Source organism: Panthera uncia (assembly GCF_023721935.1).
Source record: "Panthera uncia isolate 11264 chromosome C1 unlocalized genomic scaffold, Puncia_PCG_1.0 HiC_scaffold_3, whole genome shotgun sequence".
NCBI classification, from domain to species: Eukaryota; Metazoa; Chordata; class Mammalia; order Carnivora; family Felidae; genus Panthera; species Panthera uncia.
In genome coordinates, this window is record NW_026057584.1 from 110,383,164 (window position 1) to 110,389,754 (window position 6,591).

Genomic DNA, 6,591 nt, shown 5'->3' on the forward strand with positions numbered 1-6,591 from the left:
AGGAAGGAAGGAAGGAAGGAAGGAAGGAAGGAAGGAAGGAAGGAAGGGGCAGTTTCTACTTACCATAGCTTAGGACATTTACTTTTGAAACCCAGATACAATATTGTGAGGATGCTCTTGCTACTCCAGGGTGAGGCCCAGTAGGCAGGAACTGGCAGCCAGTACCTACTTGCCAGCCATGCAAATGAACTATCTTGGAGGAGAATCCACCAATTTTACTGGGCCACCCCAGATGATACCACATGGAGCAAAGATGAGCTTTCTCCAGCAAGTTTCCCAAATTATCAATTCATAAACACAATAAATAGTTGCCTTTTAAAGCCACTGAGTTGGGAGAAGTGATTTGTTACAAAGCAACAGATAACTAGTACAGATTTTGTCACTCAATATGAGGCACTAAAAAAAAAATCTAAAATGTATGGCATTGGTCTGAGGACTGGATGGGGATTGAGGAGACTGTCAGTGTAAACGTGATGGGCCTGAAACAGGCCAGCATTGAGGGCATAATGCATGTTGAGTAAGTAAGACCAGAAGCTGGAAGAAAGGGAATCTATTATGTGGTAGTGTTGTAGGATTCTTTACCTCAATACCTGGAATTGGCTGTCTTGCCACTTTGAAGACTGAAGATATGGACACAAAATGAGCATCAGGCAAAAGTTTATTCAAGTATAAGATCAGAAAGGAAGAATAGTAGGAAAGCTCTCTTTACAGAGAGGGGACATTCAAAAGCGAATGCCCACAACAGTAAGCAAGGGTCCTTGTTTTATGAGGTTCTGGTCGCCCTTCCTTCCCTTCCCCCTTGTTCCTTCTCAGGTTTTATCATCATTGGCTTTATAGTTCTAGGAGCTGGGTTGTCCATTCCTGATTGTCTTGTTTCCGTTGTATGAGGGGTGGTCTCTGGCCATGGTGTTCTTTGTGGGTCATACGGTTTATGGTCTACTACTTGTTTTCAGTTAGGTCTTTTGTCAAATTTCTGAGGGAAACCTGAGGGGGAGTAGGTGGTATCTGTTACATTCTTAAGAGGAAACTTGTGCCCAAGGGGGTTTGCTGTGGTCCAACACTTACAGCATGATTTAAAAAAATATGCATTTTTCCCCACCCAGAGACCTCAAGTCCTATTCTTTCTCTCTCTGCCTATTGAATCCTATTTTTTTCTGTCATAGTAGCTGAGATTTTGACAACATGGCTGATTCGGAAAATGAAAAAAACAAATAGGAAATGTAGTCAGTAATCTCAGTCATGTAACTACAGAGATTTCTACACAGAAAATTCAAAGTTCTGCCTAGTTTTTTGTTTGTTTGTTTGTTTGTTTGTTTGTTTTTTTAAAAATCATGGCCTAAGTTAGAATACCTAGGATACAGATAAGCTAACAAGCAAGTCGTTAAATTCAAATGTGCTAGGCCTTGCTAGGTTTGAAAGTAGAAAAATGGTTTAGTATTCCCAGCGTCTTCGGAGAACAAACACAAGTTTCAAATTACAAAAAGGTCTCAGACCAAAGATGGACTCCAACTTAAAAGGAGACAATCCTTCTTTTACAATCTCGCAGAGATCTAATGTGATGCTTCATAAAACCTTTCACACAAGCAAGAGGCCACCTCAGGTTTTTAAGGGTATTCCTTGCAGAGCTTTACTAAACAACAGGGCTTTTAATCATCTTATGGGAATTATCCCACAAGAGCAATTCAGGGAACTTTTTTCCCAAAGAAAATCAATCTCTACTTTAAAATATTGATGTATTTTAAAGTAATCTATATGATAAAAACATGCTTGAGCCTGCATGCTTAAGACACACACACACACACCCACCCCCCCCACACATACATATATCTAATTTTTTAAATCAAATTAGGAGTCCAGAATACTTTCTGAAAACAAAGTCATGTCCCTGTACACATGTTCCCAGAATAGTTTCAGCCAGAGGGTCACTAGGGTTCAATCCTGTTGCCATATGAGGATCTTGTTCCTTTCAGGAAAAACTGAGAACACCTGACTTCCCATCTCCATTCCCCACAATAGTTTATTTTTTATAACCATGAACTTGATGGAGAATCTGATGTTCCAAGATTCATGCCAATCCCCTCCCTATTTTCTATGACCATGTGTCTAAGGGAGAAAAATGATGCAGGGGGAGGTCTGCCAGTGGATAAAATACCAGACCACTGTAAAATCATATGGTCTTAGAGGATGCTTCTACCTGAAGAGTTTACTGTTGCCACATCTCTACTCCTTCCTGTGTGATTAAAAGCATGTCCTTAAGCCCTCGAATGTGCATGGGGCCTCTCTGCCATCAGGCCTGAGCCTTCCCTTTCTGGGTCCTGTCCTGGGAATTCTAGTGGCCTCGAAGGCAAGGCTGTCATCACCATGGGTGCTAATGGAGAAACGTGCTTCTGACCTCTCTGGGTTATACCTCTGAATGTCAGTAAAACCTTTCTGGACTCAACAACCTAGGCCATACCAGTGACCTCAGGTTAAGATTGACAGCTTTGCTGAGAAGCCCAAATTCCTTCCCTGCCCTTTGCTACACCTTAGTCAGAATATCCTTTCTAGTACATAATAGCCTAGTTTTCACTGTGTGCTTTTGAGCAAACAATTCCTTCTGTCTTGTATGTCTTTCTTCCTCTTTTATACCTGGAAAATTCCTTCAAAATCTTGGTCAGTAATTCATTTTTTAATAATATGCACCTTTTCTACATCTCACATCTCTCAGACTATGGAGTATGGCCTGTCACAATCAATACCTGCAACCTAGGATGTGCATTCAAAACACACCCCTAAACTCTACCACCTGCCCCACCACTAATGTGCACCAAGCCCCACTTTCACTACCTATATCTTTCACATGATGCTTTGCATTGTAATGGCCTATGACAGGCACTCTGATAGCCAGCTTGCCATGTGCAGGGCTCTTTGCTAAGTAAGCAAATTTTAGAAGGTAAGAACTTTCTCTTAAATTATACTGAGCATCTCCCTTGTTCCTCTGTGAAGCCATACTGAAAACAAACAAAAGTCACTCAGCTACTTGTTCCAGGAAATGCTGACTCCTAGGAGATAGAACTGGGAGCTGACTAGAAAGCTTGCCAGTCCTGTCATCCAGGCCCTTACCACCAATTCAAAGCTACTGTTGTTGTTAACTCTGCCTGATCACAGTCAGTTTCCTGCCTTTCAAGGCCAATTTGGACCCCTCTCCAATCTTCCCCTTTCTGAGACATTGCTGAGACTTATGCAAACTGGTGTTTTCCCTTATTTTGGTAGGTTTAATAAACTTAGCTTTTCCTGAACAGCAGGTTTTATGGTGGTCTTTTTTTTTATCATTTATTCATTTTTGAGAGACAGAGTGCAAGTGTGGGTGGGACAGAGAGAGAGGGAAGCAGGCTCCAGGCTCTGAGCTGTCAGCACAGAACCCGATACCGAGCTTGAGCTCAGGAACCACGAGATCATGATCTGAGCTGAAGTGGGATGCTTAACTGACTGAGCCACCCAGGCACCCCATATGGTGTTTTGGGAGAATGAAATCAATAAAAGATTAAAATCCTGTCATTATCAAATAACCATCAAGAGGCAGAGCCTTGTTGAGCCCATATCCATCTGAAGCAGCAGCAGCAGGCCTTCTTTTTTTTTTTTCCTTTTTTAATGTTTATTTTTGACAGAGAGTGCTCATGCAGGCTGGGGGAGAGGCAGAGAGAGGGGGACAGAGGATCCTAAGCAGGCTCTGTGCTGACAGCAGTAACCCAATCTGGGGCTCAAACTCATAATATGATAGGAAAAAAAATAATACAGAAAAAGGATTAGGACCTGAGGTCCCTGGGTGGGGAAAGACATATTTTGGAATAATCCTGGGAGTGTCTGACCACAGCAAATCTCAGGCAACTCCCCCTCAGATTTCTTTCAGGAATTTGACAAAAGACCTGACTAAAAATAAGCAGACCATAAAACCTATAACCCACAGGGAACTGGTATGGCCATAGACCACCCCTCATACAATGGAAATGAGCCAATCAGGAATGGACAACCCACCACATAGAGTTATCCAGCCAACAAAGATAAAACCTGAGAAGGAACAAGGGGGAACAGAAGTAGAAGGGATGACTAGAACCTTATAAAGCAAAGACCCTTGCCTATTGTCAGTAGGAATTCACTTTCAATGTCCCCTCTCTGTAAAGAGAGCTTTCCTACTATTCTTCCTTTCTAATCTTATACTCTAATAAACTTTTGCCTGCTGCTCATTTTGTGTCCACCTCTTCACTCTTTGAAGCAGTGAGAAAACCTATCTTGGGTATTGTGGTAAAAATCCTTCAATATCACCAATCCATGACTTCACTTAATTACACTTTCAGCTCTCCCAGAAATGGAATCTTAAACTAGTCAATCAGGAATTACCTGATCAGCACTAGTTAGATAATCTGTCTGATAGACCTCTACCCTCCCCTAAAGGAAACTAACTTTACAATGACCAGGCCACTTTTCCAACAGTATAACTTTCTTCTTCCTGTTCCTTTCTTATCTATAAAAGTCTTTCACTTTGTACAGCTGCTAAGAGCTCCTTTCTATCTGATAGATTGGATGCTGCCTAATACAAATTTATTTTTCCCTAAATAAACTCTTAAAATGTTTAATATGCATCAGTTTGGTAATATGTCCAGTTGATACTTGTGCATCCTTCCTTCTAGATATAGAGTCAAGATTTCTGTGCCCAAACAACTTTTGACCCTCTTCTTAGAGTGGGTGAATCTCCTCCCTTAGCCTTCCCTCCTGAGAGTGGCTTGTAACACCTAAGTGTGCATCCCAATGCCTGAGAGGTGGGAAAAAGGTGGTTGACAGAGAGAGTTTGAATAAAGTCTGGACATATATACTGAAGTGCCTGCACCTGGTGTGGGTGGAGCTGGTATTGGAGGAGAAAGGGGACCAGCAAAGACAGACTGGCAAAGAGCTGAGGTTGGTTCTCCCCCTGCTGCCATGTTCTGGATCAGCATGTCAAGGAGTCCAATAATTCTAAATTTGGATCTCATCTTCTAGGTTGCTATGAAGGTATACTCATCAAGGGAGAAAAATAGAACATATGTTGCTTAGCAACAACTCATTAACTTGACTTAGGATTTGAAAATACTTGGACATACAGTTCATGGGTCTCCCTTTGTATTCTTGCCCCAAATTCTAAAATGTTAGGGAGTTTATTTATACCACAAACCACTGCCCCTAAGAGAATAATGGTTCTATTTCTTCTTTTTTTTTAAGTTTATTTATTTATTTTGAGAGAGAGGGAGCATGAAGTGAGAAAGGGCATAGAGAGAGGGAGAGAGAGGATCCCAAGCAGGCTCCACACTGTCAGTGCAGAGCTGATGCAGGGCTCAATCACACAAACTGTGGGATCATAACCTGAGCCAAAATCAAGAGCCAGACACTTAGCTAAAGAGCCACCCAGGCACCCCTATTCTATTTCATGCACTTTAAAAGTCCTTTCATATATTACATTCTTAGGCTCCTAAGCACAACTGCCTGGTTTGCTGGGTATCCCAGCACTGAAGTCTGTTCTTATTACATGTAAATGCTCCATATATTGTTTTTACATGAAATAAGGTTTATGAAGTCCACAAGACAGGGCTTTCTGTTCTCTTCTATCTTTTAAAAATAATAAAGAAAGAATGGAACTTTTAAATATTTGCTGAAAACCATGGGAAGAAAAATGACTTTGGATGGAAAACATGAAAGAGCCTGAATTCCCAGAAGGCCCTTGACTTAGGCAAGAATGACCTCAGGGAGATGCAGCTTTGAAGGAATGAGGCTACACATCCAAAGTTAACCCGCTGTCTCATAGAACCTCCTGCCTTTGGAGATTTATGTGCACACATCCTTGAGCCCTGACTTCCAGACTTCCCCTTTGCTTCCAGTCCCTATGCTAAGGAAAGTGTTATCACCATTTCTCCCTTCATAAACCAGAATGCAGAGCAGATCTCCACCCACTCTAAATGATCAGCTCATGAGTCTGGCAGAACCTACTAAAGTGGTTATGCAGTGGTTATGGGGAAGATTTCTGCTGCCTAATGTTCTATTCTATTCTATTCTATGGCACATGAAGCACTCAAAGACACACTTGAGTGGCACTTGAAGGGGGAGAATGTGCCACCCCAAAATATGCCTTTTTGTCATAAGAATTATCTTGAGCTCATTATTTTTCAATAAACAGTAGACATAGGACAAGTTCTGAAAACCAAAGAGAAGTTACCATTTTGTAAGAGAAGCTTACATTTCTAAGGGAAGTATTCACTTGTAAAGGTATTTCCCTCTCTGTACCAAGAATGTTGCCAGGTGAACTGGGGAGACCCTGGGTCCTGGGGCCTTGACCCAGCAAGATCCAAAGGAGTTGCCAAAGTTCTTGGTCTTATGAGAAGGGATTGAATGACAGACACGCAGCACAGTGGATGAGTAACAGAAGGGGGAAAGTTTGTTACAGTGAAGAATATACTCCCAAAGTCTGAGATGAGAAAACTCAAGAGAGTGCTGCACACCAGGGAGGGGGGGGGGGGGGGGGGGCACGCTTCTAGTACTCGGTGGTCGCCGTAGCATGGGGAAAGTTGATTTGTGGGGGTGCGGCGC